This window comes from Pongo pygmaeus, chromosome 13 (genome assembly GCF_028885625.2).
Source record: "Pongo pygmaeus isolate AG05252 chromosome 13, NHGRI_mPonPyg2-v2.0_pri, whole genome shotgun sequence".
In the NCBI taxonomy this organism is placed as follows: domain Eukaryota; kingdom Metazoa; phylum Chordata; class Mammalia; order Primates; family Hominidae; genus Pongo; species Pongo pygmaeus.
The window spans coordinates 24,062,608-24,079,955 of record NC_072386.2 but is presented as its reverse complement, the minus strand read 5'-3'; positions in this window follow the sequence as shown (position 1 = coordinate 24,079,955).

The window sequence follows — 17,348 nt, the reverse complement described above, 5'->3', positions numbered from 1 at the left end:
CATAACTATAATTTTTATTTTCTTTTCTTCCTTTTTTTTTTTATGAGAGAGGGTCTTGCTCTGTTGCCCATGCTGGAGTGCAGTGGTGTGATCACAGCTCACTGCAGCCTCGACCTCCCAGACTCAAGCAATCCTCCCACCTCAGCCTCCCAAGTAGTTGGGACCACAGGTGCATGCAATACATGTGGCTTATTTTTTAAAATATATTTTGTAGAGATGGGGTCTCCCTATATTGCCCAGGCTGGTGGCAAACTCTTGGGCTCAAGTGATCCGCACACTTCAGCCTCCCAAAGTGATTACAAGTGTGAGCCACCATGCCCAGCCTCTTTTTCCTTTCTGGTTTTTTGTTTGTTTGTTTGTTTGTTTGTTTTTGGCAGAACAGTTGTTACACACTCCTTAGCAGATTCAGACTTTCAGACTTACATGGAACACCAACCTACTTATTTTGTTTTTTATTTTTGCTTTTTTTTTTTTTTCTTTTTGAGGCAGGGTCTCACTCTGTCACCCTGGCTGGAGTGCAGTGGTGAGATCTTGGCTCACTGCCACCTCCACCTCCCGGGTTCAAGTGATTCTCCTGCCTCAGTCTCCTGAGTAGCTGGCATTACAGGTGCACACCACCACGCCCAGCTAATTTTTGTATTTTTAGTAGAGACGGGGTTTCACCACATTGGTCAGGCTTGTCTCAAACTCCTGGCCTCAAGTGATCCATCCACCTCAGCCTCCGAAAGTGCTGGGATTACAGGCCTGAGCCACCGCACCTAGCCAAATGAGACTGACCCTGGCAAGTCCCAGCCAAGGAATCTGCCTCCAGATATGCCTTGGCCTGGTTGACTCTTGGAGTTAACCCTTCAGAAAGCAGAAGGCAGAGACCCTTCTGATAAGGGCTGCCTCTAGGAGTGGGACTGCTTCAGCAGATCCAGCTGAACTGTCCTGAGCAACTGTTGTAGAGATATGGGGAGTACTTAGTCTTCCAGTTGAGGCCAGGTTGGGCCACTGTGTAGTGGGCTGCTGGAAGACAAGTTGAGTCCAAACTAGCCCAGTTCTTGAGGAGCAACCACGTGACTCTATCACCGTGATATGCACAGGTTGTGACTGGTGTCCTCAGACTGGAAAACACAGTAGTGCCAGCTCAATCAGGATAGGAGAGAGACGTATACATTGACGTTTGTCTTCCTATCTGGATGAGTGTGGTCCTGCCTTTGGGCCTTTCCTTGGGCCCTCTCCTCTATGTGAAATGCCATCTCTACTAGCCCATCTCTGTCAACTAGATTCCTGTCGGATTTATTTGTTTAGGTAGAATAGCAAGAAGTCTACATCCTGGTGATCCTGGGCATTGGGAGCTCACCTCACCTTCTCTGGACTCTGGAGGGCACACACAGATGGCCCCTGCTGGGGGATGCTTCGCACACAGACCGTCTTCCAGAGGCAGGGGCAGGGAAACTGCTGTAAGGTGGGTGTTGGGATCTCTTTATATTTAGTTTTGTTGTGCTGTGGTTATCGATGTTGTGGTTTTCAGTTTCCTTCCCTCGTAGTTACTCCCCACCTGGGCTAGCCACTCTCTACCCATCACAGGCCCAAGTGTGTGAGAAGGGGCTTCTCCTAGGTCCTCACCAAGGCCCCTTCCCAAGGTCCCTTCTCAAGGCCCAACCTGCCTGCAGTCTCACCAAGGCCAGCAGGGCCCAGGTCTGGGCCCAGGTCCAGTCCCAGGCAAGGGTGTTGTGTCTGCTTCCTGATAGGTCAGGCCGCCCTGAACCCTCCAGGTACACTGGCCCTAAATGTGTCTGCTTCCTGAAGGGTCAGGTTGCCCTGAACCCTCCCTGCACTTCCTCTTGTGACCAGTGTTGAAGATCAAGAGGAAGAGGAAGAGGCCAAAAATTCTCCACACAGAGCCCTGGGCTCTGAGGCCCTATGGCTGGTCACTTACCTGGTCCATAGCAGAGGTGGTGTCTCTAGATGAGGGTAATGGGAAGCATCCTTCCCCCATCCCCTGCTCCTTTCCTCCGAGCCATACCCATTACACTGAGCCAGTCACGGCAGACATCTAGGCAGAAGGGACCACAGGGGTGGCCTCATTGCCTGTCCTTGCTCCCTGCATACTGCATATCTGCAGCCTAACCTGCTGAATCACAGTCCTTGTCAGGTGAGGGCCAGGACAGGAGAGAAGACACTTCACTTGTTGCCACTACCAGTCTTTCTATACCCTATCTTTGTATTCTGTCTGCTGGGCTTAGTATGGAGCCCACTAGGTCAGCCTTTGACCAATACACCACACAGAAATATATTTTGGTTCTGTTTACATTCTTGTCAGAAAGCGTGCTATTTTAAGGCAGCGCCTCTCAAACGTGAATGCACATAAGGATCACCCGGGGATCTTGCCACAGCCTAAGTTCTGATTTGGTAGTTCTAGATCAGGACATTCTGCATTTCTAACAAGCTCCTGATACTGCAAAGATGGAAGGGACCCAGGCTTATATTCTAGGCTCAGATGAGGTCTTGCTTGCTCTGTGAAGATTATCAGAGTGCTGATGTCAGAATTAATCACTTCATCCATCATTTCCTGAACACCTGGCTCAGGCGTTGTCCCAGGTGCCAGCACAGTCTGCCCACATCTGCTCCCTGACTCGTCTGGGAGCTACTGGGACACGTAGTCTTTGTAGCCGTACTCCCTAGCATGGTGGATGCTCAGCAGTTTGTTTGAGCAAATTAATGAACAAATTAATGGCATTTGAAGGCGATTTGCAAAAGGTATAGGTTATTAATATGTACATATATATTTTGAGATGGAGTGTCACTCTGTCACCCAGGCTGTAGTACAGTGGCACAATCTCAGCTCACTGCAACCTCTGCCTCCCAGGTTCAAGCAATTCTTCTGCCTCAGCCTCCTGAGTAGCTGGGACTACAGGCACGCACCACCACGCCCGGCTAATTCTTTTGTATTTTTAGTAGAGACGGGGTTTCCCCATGTTGACCAGGCTGGAAGGTTGTTAATATTTAAGACATTTCCTAAACCGTGTTCCCTGGGACACCAATTCTGACACCAATTCAGAGGGATGTTAATAGATATTTGTTAAATGTGGTGGGGGAAGTGGGAAGCTTTTGTAATCACTTAATCCAGGAAATGCTGGATGAAAAATAGACTCCTGAAAAGCTTCTCACAGCCTTTAATAAGCTAGTGGTCAGTGCCAGCGTCCCAGAGAGAGAACCATAGAGCAGCAGTTCCCTCACTTTGTTGACCATAGAGAATACCTCTTGAGAAGCACCTTGCAGGGCTAGGATGCCGAGGAACAGAGGTGAGGGGCACAGTGAGCACTCTAGTGTTCACTCAAGTCTTGTAGATAATTAAGTTACAAAGGTCAAGAGAATTAATCGCCACTTGATGAAGGGAGAGGGATGTCAGAACTGAAAAGAAAAGAGGAGGATGTTTCTTTCACAGACTGAGTCATCACACTTTGGAGTTTTGTTTTGTTTTGTTTTGGGGGGGTTGTTTGTTTGTTTTTGAGATTTGGAGTTTTGTTTTGTTTTGTCTTGGGGGGGTGTTTGTTTTTGAGATTTGGAGTTTTGTTTTGTTTTGTTTTGGGGGGCGGTGGTTGTTTGTTTGTAAGATGGAGTCTCGCTCTGTCGCCCAGGCTGGAGTGCAGTGGCATGATCTCGGCTCACTGCAACCTCCACCTCCCGGGTTCAAGCACTTCTCCTGCCTCAGCCTCCCAAGTAGCTGGGGTTACAGGCGCCCGCCACCACGCCCGGCTAATTTGTATTTTTAGTAGAGACGGGGTTTCACCGTGTTGGCCAGGCTGGTCTCAAACTCTCAACCTCTGGTGATCTGTCTGTCTCGGCTTCCCAAAGTGCTGAGATTACAGGTGTGAGCCACCGCGCCCCACTTCTTTGGAGTTCTTATCACACTGCTGTGGGGCTGTCTCTGCTCTTCTGGGTTCCTCTGGGAGGGGAGCACAGGAGAAATTCTGACTCTCTCTTCCTCCTCTGACCTCTGCAGTGGCTGAGAGGGGGAGGTTAGGAAACTTAGAGAGAAGCGAACATGGAAGACTACTTGATGCTCAGTCTGCTAAAAGACAAAGGACTCCAGAAAGTATCTGGAGATAAAATGTCTCCAGGAGGAGCTTTATTCCAGCTAGAAAGCGGGGGAGGATTTTTTTTAAAGGGCCATGTAATACAAGTCTATAGCCGAGATTGGGATTGAAATGAACTGATTAAAAGAAAGAAAACATCTAGAAAAAGACCCCAATGAATCCCAGACTTCATTTATCTTAAAACAGTCATTCTCAACTGGAGTGAATTTTGGTCTCCCATTGGACATTTGACAAGGTCTGGAGACATTTTTGGTTGTCACAACTGAGAAGAGGTGCTACTGGCATCCAGTGGGTAGTAGGCAGAGATGCTGCTAAACCTCCTACAATGCACAGGGCAGCCCCTTACAACAAAGAATTATTAGGTCCCAAATGTCAGTAGTGCCACCATTGAGAAACTTTGCCTTAAAAGTTGTTTTTAAATATCAGCTTTCATTTACAATTTACAATGGTGCACAAATTCAGTTGCTATACCACAAAAAAATTGGGAGAAATTTATTCAGTATAAAAAAATCCAGATTAACAATTTGGTCACCTCCTTTGAGAATGAAAAAAAAAATGGACATCCAAATGTTAGTCAACAATACTATTTTGTAAATTTAAAACACATCTCAAACAACACTTGCTATTTTGCAAAGAGAGAAGTAAAAGGATTCACAGCAAATATTCCCTTTAATTTAAAAGTTTAGGACATTGCTTAAATATATTTAATAACTTTTAGCAGGAAGATTTTGAAGGAAATTTTTTATGATACATCTTTTTATTTGCAAAAATTGTAAAAATTTATGGGGTACATGTGAAATCTTGTTACATACATATATGATGTATAGTGATCAAGTCAAGGTATTTAGGCTGTCCATCACCCAAGTACAGTACATTTTTGTTTAACTATAGTCACCCTACTCTGCTATCAAGCAATAAATGTATTCCTTCTATCTGTTTGTACACTTTAACCCACTTCTCTTCATCCTTCCCCCTTTCTTCCATTCATTCTTCTCAGTCTCTGTTCTCCATATTTCCTCTCTTTACCTCAATGTAATCACATTTTTTTTGGCTCCCACATATGTGAGAACGTGCTACATTTGTCTTTTGGGGACTGGCTTATTTCACCCAAGATAATGACCAATTCTGGAGGAAATGTATTAAGTAGAAGGGGATAAAATGCTTCAAATAAATAAATATTATGAGTAGGGATGGGGAGGATCCCACTACTGGATATATAATTAAAGAGATTCTCACACGACTCCATAAAGAGACATGTAAGAGGATTTTTTTTTTTTTTTTTTTTTTTTTTGGAGACAAAGTTTCACTCTTGTTGCCCAGGCTGGAGTGCAATGGTGCGATCTCGGCTTACCGCAACCTCCACCTCCCGAGTTGAAGCGATTCTCCTGCCTCAGCCTCCCAAGTAGCTGAGATTATAGGCATGCACCACCATGCCCGGCTAATTTTGTGTTTTTAGTAGAGACGGGGTTTCTCCATGTTGGTCAGGCTGGTCTCGAACTCCCGACCTCAGGTGATCCACCCACCTCGGCCTCCCAAACTGCTGGGGGGGTGGATTACAGGCGTGAACTACTGTGCCTGGCCATAAGAGGATATTTTATCACCAAGTTATTTGTGATGGCTGGAGAGCTGGATGCAATGAGGCATTCATCATTGGGGGAATGAATGTAAGTAAAATGTGACATAAGCACACTACAGAATATTCTATCACAGTAACAAGCAATGAATTAGATGCACACAAAAGGTCAAGAAATCTTTAAAACAAGGTTCTGTCCAGGTGCAGTGGCTCAAGCCTGTAATCCCAACACTTTGGGAAGCTGAGACAGAAGAGTTGCTTGAGCCCAGGAGTATGAGACCAGCCTGAGCAAGATGGTGAGACCCTGTCTCTACAAAAAACAAACAAACAAGAGCAAAAAAAAAAAATGCCAAAACTCCACAATGCTGAATGGGGGAAAAAAGAAGAAAGGAACAGAAGGAGGCCTCCAGCACAATACTATTTTTTTGAAATGAAGAATACCCACAAAACAATGCCACATGCTTTTGAGAACACTTGCAAATAGAATGATTTATGAGTCTTAGTCACTGCATAAACTTTACAGTTGAACTCTTGGAAATTATGCATCAGTGCCACCTGGTGGTAGCACTTCAGATTTGTGGCATAATTCAGTTTTGTTTTTAACAAGATAACATTTACATACAAAGAAATGCACAGATCTTAATTTGATGATTTTTCGACGAGTGTATACCCCAGTGTAATCCCCACTCTAAATAATATATAGAGTATTTCCACCGCCCCAGAAGGTTCCCTCCTGCTCTCCCCATGCCCTACCCTGAAAGCAACAACTGATCCACCTCTGTCACTACAATTAGCTTCCCCTGTTGTAGAACTTACATATGTGGAATTATACAGAATTATACAGTGCATACTCTTTTGTGTTTGCCTTCTTTCAGGAATCATAATGTTTTTGAGATTCAGTCATGTTATAGTACGTATCAATAGTTAATTCATTTTTATTGCCAGGTGGTATTCCATTGCATAGCTGTATTCCAGTTGGTCTATCTATGCACCAACTGACTGACATTTGGATCATTTCCACTTTTTGCCTAATACAAATAAAGCTTCTATGAATATTTACGAATAAGGCTTTGTGTAGACATATGCTTTTTATTTACTGTGGATGGAACTGCAAAGTCATAGCATGGATGGATGTGTAATTTTTTTAATTGCGAAAAACAATTCTCCAAATAAGTTGTATCATTTTACACATCCACCAACAATGTATTTATATCAGCAATAAAAAGATGAACAACTCAACTTATCTAAATAGGCAAAAAGTCTTGAATCAACATTCGGAGATATATAAGTAGCCATATAGTACATGAAAAAGTGCCCACCATTATTAGTTTTCAGGAAAATGCAAGCTAAAACCACAATGAGATATCACTTTACACTCACTAGAATGTTAAAATGTTGAGAATGTGGAGGAACTGGAGGCAATTGGAAATCACACACACACACACACCAGCTCTCTCAGGTCACCAGCTCAATTCCTTCACAAAAGAAGGATTCAGCTTGTGACTTGCACATTTCCGCATAGGCTACTGTTGGTCAAGCCTGGAAAGTTAAAAAGGCGGAAAGACAAATCTGCTGCTGTGCATTGGTGGCGTGGAGCTACAGGAGTGCCAGAGGCGTATACTGGGGCAGGCTCTTATACCTGTTTTTTACTGCAGTTCTTCATTCAGTAGGGAAAGCTTTCACAGGAGTCTATTAGTAGAGGTTGGCCCTGACCCTTCTAAGGGGGATAAGAGTACCCTGAAGTCAAAATGAGTGAAAGCCAAGTGAAGAGATGGGCAGGTTTCCATGGGCCCCGCTTTGCCTGGGGCTGCCCAGAACATGGGGCTGGCTGTAGCTTCACCACCCAACTTCTCTCTTCCCTCTTCCTCTTTCTGCTTCTCCTCGACTCTCTCTTCCTCCTTTTCATAACAGCATCATGTATTAAGTTTTGTTATGAGCCAGGCGTTTAATTTTTTTTTTTTTTTTTTTTTTTTTGAGACAGAGTCTTACTGTGTCACCCAGGCTAGAGTGCAGTGACGCAATCTCGGCTCACTGCAACCTCCCCTTCCGGAGTTCAAGCGATTCTCCTGCCTCAGCCTCCTGAGTAGCTGGGATTACAGGTGACTGCCACCATGCCAGGCTAAATTTTTTTTGTATTTTAAGTAGAGATGAGGTTTCACCATGTTGGCTAGGCTGGTTTCGAACTCCTGACCTCAAGTGATATGCCCGCCTTGGCCTCCCAAAGTGCTAAGATTACAGGTGTGAGCCACCGCACCCAGCCCTAATATATACTTTTTAATACAACACTTCAAGGTAGGCGTTATTATTGTTGTTGTTGTCATTTTTGAGACAGGGTCTCACTCTGTAGGCCAGGCAGAAGTGCAGTGGTGCTCACTGCAGCCTCCACCTCCAGGCTCAATTGATCCTCCCACCTCAGCCTCCCAAGTACCTGGGACTATAGGCGTGTGCTACCATGCCTGGCTAATTTTAAAATTTTTTGTCAAGATGAGATCTCGCTATATTGCCCAGGCTGATCACAAACTCCTGGGATCGAGCAATCCTCTCACTTCAGCCTCCCAAAAATGCTGGGATTATAGGCATGAGCCACGGCACCCTCACCCCATGAGGGAATGTGGGCTCTCCGGTTAAGGAATTTGCTTGAGGTCACAGAACTTGTGGATTCGCACCCCATGGCTGTAGTCACAAATTACCGCAAATGCAGAGGCTTCAAACAACATCAGTGCATTCTGTTCCACTCGGGGGTCAGAGTCTGAAATGGGGCACAGGCTTGCTCTCCCTCTGGGGGCCCTACGGGAGAAAACGTCCCTTGCCCTTGCCAGCTTCTTGAGAGTGCCTCTACCCCTGGGATCCAGGCCTCTACCCCGGGATCCAGGCCTGCATCACCCCCACTCTGCTTTCATCATCACAGCTCCTTCTCTGACTCTCCCCCCTCCCTCTTATGAGAACTTTATGGCCCAAGCTCACCCAGGTAACCCAGGATAACCTCCCCATTTCAGGATTCTTCCTTTGATCACAGATGCAGAATCCCTTTTGTCATGTGAGGTAACATATTCACAGGTTTGGGGGATAAAGAGGTAGGTATCTGGGGGGATGGGAGCATCAGTCTGCCTATCACAGTGAGTGAGTGGCCAAGTGAGGGTTCAAACCCGGTTCTGTCGTATTCCTGAATCTGGGATCTTTCTCCAAACCACACTGCCCCTTCCTTCAGTCCTTCCTGTCCTTGGAGCTGTCCTGGGTTCCCAGCAAGCACAGATTCTCAGAAAGCGACAGCAGAAGACCCTAAGGCTGGACACATCAGGAGGAGGAGCTCCTGGTGAGAGTCCAAAGACTTCTTTTCAAATCTGGGAGGGAAGAGGAAAGGAGACGGCAGGAGACTCCATGCCCATAACCCCATTCACCATAAAGGGAGGGGGAGGTTGGCCTTGAGGGCCAGACAGGAGAGGTTCTGCAAAGGGAGCAGTGTACCCTCTGAACAACGCCGAGGACAACACAGGTACTATGTGAATGTTGGTGAGGAGGGTGCAGGTTGCTGGGGTCGGTGGCGGGGTGAGTAGCGGTATTTTGGACCCCGTGTCTAAATTCAGCCTGGTCATAGATACTGCCAGTGGCTGTGTCTGGGAAGATGCCAAGCTGGGGTCACGTGGGTCCTGCCTGCTGAACCTATAAGTGCCGTGGGGCATGTGTGGCAGCTCCTCCCACCTTCTGCCTGGACCCCCAGGATTGACTGCCTTTTGGAGAGGGTCTATATTCAGGGACCTCTAGACCTTAGCTGGGCCCAGATGCAAGGAGGTTCCACCTGTGGTCCACACTTGACTGTTTTGGCAACTTCCTGCCAAGGCTGGACCACAGAATTTTCCACGAAACTCACTTCAAATTGCGCGGCTCTTTCAGCTCCTGCTATTTCAGTTACTGGGCCAGGATGGGCTTCTGGGTGTATGTATTTGAAACCAGAATCTATGGTGGGCAGAGGAATCTGGTAAGAGTCTGAGATTTAAAATCAGATACTGGTTTGAATGCCGGCTCTGCCACTTACAATGCTGGAAACTTCGAACCTGTCATTTAATCTTTCTGAGCCTTAATTTTCTTGTCTGTAAAATGGATAGAATTATAAGGCCAGGTTAAGAGGCCAAGAGGGGGAGCTCCTTGTGTGGATCTAAGGACCCCTCCTCGAGGCTGGGAAGAAAGAGGTGGGCAGGAGACCATGCCCAGATCACACCCACCACAGGGAGAGGGCAGCAGAGATCTTCGGGCAGCTTGAGGGTCAGGCGGAGACAATCACCAGGGAGGGGCAGACAAGCCCTGAGGCCTCACCTGTCAATGCACTGACTCACTGCAAATATTTACTCGGTGCCTTTGAGCATGAGAACTAGACCTCTCCCTTGCCTGCCTTGGACCAGTGCCCATGGGCATGTTGAAAGCACCTGCCTGGAAGGGAGTCTGCCTTAAGAGGGTGGGTACCAACCAGGGCCACCTTGGATATGGAAAGGAAACGTCATGAAAAGGAAATAATTTCCAGGGCTCCTGGAACTGACTGAAGACTTTAGCCTTTTGGGCTCTGAGGCTGTGCCATTTGCCAGGCTCCAAAATCACTAATCATTTTATCCTGTTCCTTTGGCAACAATAGGGTACATGTGACCTCAGCCCGGCCCATCATAGATGCCCAATTTCCAGGCCACATTGATTGGTCCAAGAGATGAGCACATGACTTGCCCAACCCAATCAGAGTCTTCTCTTGGGTTTTTATACACTGAAGGAGGCTGTGGGGAGAGGAGAAAAGTCCCTTCTGTTCTTTTAGTTCACAAAGTTGGGAAAAGCAGTCTGCAGCCATACCTCCCCATCCCTAATAGCAAAGAGTAAAGCCTGTCTATAAGTGGGGGAGCATGATGACAGCCCCCCAAAGAAAAGTATGAGAGTAGGAGATTGTGAACAAAACTCTGGTTCTCCCCAGCACACCCCAGGATCCTTTGGGCAGGTTGCATGGCCTCTGAACTTTGCTGCTGGATACCTTACCTGTCCCCACTCCAGTTAAGTGCACACTACAGGGCCCGTGGAATCTAAGGGGAGTGGCACCCCCTGGAGATGAACAGAACACATTCCATACAACCACATGAAGTAGCCCTGATTACAGATGAGCAACTGAGGCTCAGAGGTGCAATGACACACCCAAGGTCACACAGACAAGGTGTCCAGACTCCAGAGCCCAGGTTCTGATGGCATGGCTGCCTCCTGGCCCACCCCTGGCACAGACCAGAAGAGAGGCAGCACTAAGGACTCCAACATGAGTCTGGGAGCTGTTACTCTGGACAACGGCACCCCTGTGTCCAGGAGCCATCAGGAGGCCCTTGTTGGCCCAGCTTTATGAAGCCCTGGGCTCTTGTGAGTGAATTCATCCTACAAGTGAAAGATCAGCATGTGGCCGTGGTGAAACCCTGTCTCTACTCAAAATACAAAAATTAGCTGGGCGTGGTGGTGCACGTCTATAATCCCAGCTACTCGGGAGGCTGAGGTGGGAGAATCCCTTGAACCCGGGAGGCGGAGGTTGCAGTGAGCTGAGATCGTGCCACTGCACTCCATCCTGTGCAACAGAGCAAAACTCTGTCTCAAAACAAAAGAAAACAAAGTAAGCATGTGGGGAAGGTTTAGTGACATCTGTGGCTTTTGTCTGACCAGCAACATTCCTCCATTCGGTAATAGAATCCCAGGTTTTCTTTGGAGACCTACTTACCTTCATTGGATACAAATAAGGGACTGTCCATCAAAATGTCCTCCCTTCCCTGGTCAGAAAGTAGACGTGGGCTGGGCACAGTGCTCACACCTATAATGCCAGCACTTTGGGAGGATCACTTGAGCCCAGGAGCTTGAGACCAGCCTGGGCGACATAGGAAAACCCTGTCTCTACAAAATAAAAATAAGAAATTAGCTGGGCATGGTGATGCATACCTGTGGTTCCAGCTCCTTGGGAGGCTGAGGAGAGAAGATCGCTTAAGCCAGGAAGGTCAAGGCTGCAGTGAGCCGTGATCTCACCACTGCACTCCAGCCTGGGCAACAGAGCAAGACCTTGTCTCTAAAACAAAAAACAAAAAAACAGAATGTGGACGCATAACTCTAGGTTTTTTGAGCCCCGTTCTTTTGGGGCATAGCTTTTTCAGCTTGTCACCTAGTTTTTTGTGCAGCTGTGGTAGCAGGCACTGTCAGTGTCCCACCCACACTGTTTACCACTCCCCGTTCTTGTGCATACCTGCAGCTTCCCTGTGCAACCCCGGCAATCCTTTGCCTGGAGGCTTTCTCTAAGAGCCCAGAGACATGAAAGGAGCTGGCCAATAGTGCCAGGGAGTTAATGGTCTCTCTTCCAGCAGCCCTCAATCAGCGACTGTTGGGAGTTGCTGGATATATACCCCAACTCCTTCACCTCTCAGTGGGGATAACTCTGACATGTGTGCCACACAGTGTCCCAGCCATCCCTGGTTGGATTGAGGCCCAGTTTCCCCAGCGGTAACCTCAGCGATGCACACATTATTAGTTCCCTTCTCTGCCTTCCTGATTCCCACTCTCCTGCAGGTGTTTCATGGGATTGCCTCCCAGAAAATGATTTGGAATCTAATGTGCTTTTCTCAGGGTCTGCCCATAAGTGAGTCTAACCTAAGACAACACCACATCCTTCTGGAAAATTATTATTCTGCTGAGGTTTGCCAAAGTCTACTTCTGTTGCTTGCAACCCAAGGAACCTATCAAAATTCACAGTGGTCTGGAGTTGTGTCATGTTGCACCAGGCTGTGATAATCTCTGATTTTTCTGAAGGCCATCAGAGCTCTGGAAGGGAAGGGGGTATCAAGAGACTTTGTTCTAAGCTCTTTTGTATGTATGCTCAGAGGACTTGAGCCACTGGTTATGTCCATGAATGGAAATGTTTGGATGGCACAAGGTCCCAGAACACCAGGTCTCTTGTGCAGCCCCACTCCTCGGTGGGTCTGTATGATAATCCATCATGGTTGGAGGTGATCAAGGCAAGAGTCCATGCACCAGGAGAGAAGATAGGCACTGAAGCTGTTTCCTGTGAGTTCAGCAGATGGTCTTGGGGTAGCTTATGGAGATAAAGCACCACACTCAGGTCTTAGAGGAGATACTAAGTTCTTAGGTCCCCAGCCAGGTTGGCTAAGAGCTAGTAGAAAATGTGGTCCTTGAAATAGAGTGCCACCTCTGTTCCCACCTATATGGACACAGCATAGAATGTCACTGGCTGGACTCAGTGAACCCACTAGAGTTCAGCTTGTCCTCAGAGCTTCCTCAAGCCCTCAGTCCAGCAGACCAAGCATCTGAAGCTGGGATTCTTACTGTCCTGAGATTTCATCCAGTGTAGGATGGAATCATATAGTCAACACACACATGCCAGGCCCTGGGCAAAGCACTGGGGATATGAAGTGACTTAAATGTCCCCCTGTTCCTCTCTTTAAGGAAATATGAGAGATAGTCACATAAGCAAGATAAGGTCACGAAACATTACAGCTGCTGCTGGGATAGATGTCTGTGCAAACATGGGCCCCAAACTGGAGTGGGCTGAGGGTCTGAGAGGAGAGCCCAAGGGGAGGTAATAGAGGGGCACGCCAATCAGAAAGAACAGCATGAGAAAAGGCTTGGAGGCATAAAAGCCTGCAGGTGGTTCTATCGGATGGAGTGAAGGCTCAAGTGGCCAGAGGTGAAGTTAGAGAGGCCAACAGAGGACCAGTCATGGCGGAACTTGTATGTCATACAAACCAAGGAGCTTGGTTTTCATGCTTGAGTCATTGTGATTGAATAACTTTAGTTGAATTGACTATGCGTAATTGAATAATATTAGGCAGAGGGATGATGTGGTCATTTTTGCATTTCAGAAAGATGGCTCTGGAAGCAGAATGGATTGGAGGAGGTGAGACTGGAGGCAGGGAAACAGCATGAGTAATGAAGGTGAGAGGTCACAGAGGCTGAACTAGGGGAAATATAGAGGAGGTGATGGATATGAGAGGTGGTGAGGAGGTGAAATCAGTAAGACCTGGTTCCTGGAATGTAGAGGTGAAGGAGAAGCTCAGGATGGTCCCCAGATTAGCCTAAGGCAGTGGGATGATGGTGGTGCTGTCCACGCAGGTGGGGGAACTGGGAGGTAGGGCAGCTCTGGGCGGACAGAAGATGGAAAGTTGACTTTTGGACATATTGAGAAGGGGGTCCATAGGATAATGGGGTGGAAGGAATATCTCTATCACTATTTCTATCATAGCTCTCACCACAGCATTTTATAGATACCTGCTCAGGAGTCCATTCCACCTCTCCACCACTGGTGAACTGCAAACTCCTTGAGTCCAAGTCTCACTCATCTCTGGAGTCCCAGGGACTGGCACAGTGACTGGTGCCCCACAACAAGTGCTCAATAAGTGTCCATTGAATGGTAGAGTGGATGCCCCCATGGAGGGATGACTTCAGCCCATTTCATCACTGAGTATTCCTTGGAGTCAAATCCCAAAAAAGTAGATGAAACCTCTCCTTAAAGGAGTGTCCTCCCATTGCCTGCCTCCTACAGCTCTGGACCAAGTGGAATAGGCAGGTGGGCTCTAGACCTGGGACATGGAGTTGGGTGGCTGAGGGGCCCAGGACAGGCTGTGGAGCTGGCTCAGTCCAGACCAGGTCTCCCTGGAGGGGATGCCCACACCTGGGTAGCTCACACAGGTTTCCAGGCAGGTGGGGGCACTTTGGGCTGGAGGAAGGGTGGAGCAGGATGTGAGCTGGAGGCCAGGGAAGGTGGTCCCAGGGCAAACTGGCCATGCTGGCCATGCCTTCTGGCAGGCCCAAACTCTGCTGGAGCTCAGCTCACCCACCTTAAGCCAAACAAGGCCTCTGTCCCCACCACGCATCAGCAGAACCCATGACTCAGACCTGATGGATCCAGCATTGCCGTCATCAAGGAGTGGCTGTTTTTCTCAAGGAGCTGGGCACCAGTCCAATCTAAGCAGATGGCATGAAGGCTGCTGGGTGAGGCTGGGGAGTGTTGGCCCAGTCAAGGCACAGGACGCAGGTCTTCACTCTGTCCTGGGGCAGAAGATGCAGGAATTGCCCAGCTTTCCTGCCCGAGCCCTGTTTTAGGTCATCTCTGTCCTGATTGTATTGATTCCAGGACCTGTGCAGGTGCCCAGGGCATTTAGGTCTTGGCCTCTCCTCTGCTTCCAGGAATCCCCACTTAAGCCCTTTCCTTGGTATGACAGCAGCTACACACATCTCATCTCACATTCTCCTCTCCAGGGCCCTCACAGCTGCCCTGGGAGTCAGGCTGCTGGTGGTACAATTTGGTGAACCCAACATGGGAGATGGGAGAACACATACAGGCCCAAAGAGGGGAAGGGATGCACCTAAGCTCACCTAAGAAACTGGTGGCTGGGCTGGGAGCTGAGTGTATAACGTGGCCCTCACCTCCCGCCGCTGACTTCCTTGTTCTTTCCATTCTGGCTGTACTGGACTCCTTGGTGTTGTAGCTGCCAACCCTGTTCCCAAGTCAAGGCTTTTGCACTTGCAGTTCCTCTGCTTGGCAGGCTCTTCCCCCGCCATCTCTGCAGGACTCGTTTCTTCTCTGCTCACGTGCTACTATTTAAAAAGAAGCCTCTCCTTTGTCACTCTCCTCTTAGGCCACTTGATTTCTCTTCCACATCACATGTCATGTGTTTATTGTTGTATTTCTTTGTTGTCTATCACCCCACTAGAATGTAAGCTCCTTAAGACAGGGACTTTCTCCATCTTATTTACAGCTGACTCCCTGGTGACTCGAACAGTGCACAGAATATGGTAGATACTTCATAAATATCTGTTGAATGAACACACAAACCCAGATTGCCTCACTCCTGGTCCGGAGCTCTCTCCTGTACCTCTCTGTGTCTCAGAGAAGCCAGAGGAGGAAAGAGTGCAGGAGGGGTTGGCTTAGGCTGGAGGGTGGCAGCCTTGCCCCTTTGCCAGAGACACAACAGGCACTGTGACCCAGGCCACGCCTCCTGGGGCCTGTGTGTATCTGGGGGCTCTCTTGGGCACTCACAGAATCCCAGGGGCATGGAGGGATCAGCACTTACCTCCCCTTTTCCCAAAGCAGGCACCATCTCTGCCCTTGGGCCCACTGTGTTCTTCCCGTTCTTGGATCTGTCACGCAACTTTTTTTGAGACAGGGTCTCACTCTGTCACCCAGGCTGGAGTATAGTGGTGTGATCACAGCTTACTGCAGCTTCTACCTCCCAGGCTCAAGCAATCTTTCTGCCTTAGCCTCCAGAATAGCTGGTACTACAAGGTACGTGCCACAGTGCCTGGCTAATTTTAAAAAAATTTGTAGAGATGGGGTCTCACTACATTGCCCAGGCTGGTCTCAAACTCCTGGCCTCAAGCCATCCTCCTGCCTTAGCCTCCCAAAGTGCTGGGATTACAGGCATGAGCCACCATGCCTAGCCTCAACACTTATTGAGCACCTACTGTGTCCCACGCTCAGGACTGGGCACCAGGGCAATAGGATAATTGAAACATTGTCCTCTTTCCCAGACAGCTTGCAGCTTAGTCAGCAGATGGATAAGCAAGCGCCACTAAAGTGCAGGGGGAAGGCACGGATGGAGGAGACAGAAGGCACAATGCGAGTGGGGCATTCGGGGTGGGTGACAACGTCATGACCTTGTTGGTGAAGGGCAGTTAGGAAGGTTTCAGAAGAAGGAATGTTTAAGCTAGGTTTCACAGGATGGGAGTAGGGGGATAGAGAAGGGAGACCCAGCATTGCCAGCAGACAGAATAAATTGTGCAAGGGGTTCAGTTGAACTGAAGAAGTGCAGGTCCAGGGTGGGGCAAGGTGAAAGTGAAGCTGGAAAGATGGGTTGGAATCAGATGTTGAAGGGGTGCGAACACCAGGCTAAGGAGTTTGGGCTTCTTCCTGTTGGCAGTGGACGCCATTACAGTGTTTTGGGCAAGATGACCTGGTCAGCTTTGCTCTTTAGGACGCTTGTCCTGGACGCTGCGTGCAGAGTGATCTGGAGTGGCAGGTGGAGAGCCAGAGATATGAGTCAGGACACTATTGAGGTGGCCAGGTTGGAGACAACAGTGGCCAGGACTAGGGTAGAGTGGGGGGTGTGGAGGGGCAGGGATGGATTCAAGAGCTATGTAGGAAGCAGAACCTAGACCCTCCATGGGAAGGCAAACAAGGCTGAAGGGTCAGTGCCTGGGATTCCGCTGCCGGAGGTTGTTGGGACGTGGGTCAGGGGAGCAGAGATCAAGGCTTATTTAGCCCCCACTGACCATTCCAGACTCCGGTCACGGCCCTCCCCGGCTCCCTGGACCCACCTTGCCCCCATGGCTTCTCTGTTCTTCAGATGTGAGAAGCTTCTTCTTGCCTCAGGGCTCTCACACATTCTGTTTCCTCTACCTGCAGCACTGTTCCACTTGGCTACAGCCTGCCCTGCCCACTCAGCCCTTGGCGTCTCTGATCTCAGATGGATAGGTCACTCTTGGATCCTCTCACGGAACAGAGCATGTGTGGTTCATGGGACTCACTCCAACAGTGATGATACAATGCTGCTGCCCGTTCAGTACTGTCGCTCTACTTAACCAAAGCTCCTGGAGGACAGGAACTGTATCTGACTCACTCTCTGCCATATCCAAGCACGCAGCATGGAGCATGGCACTTAGCTGCTCATTAAACTTTTACTGAG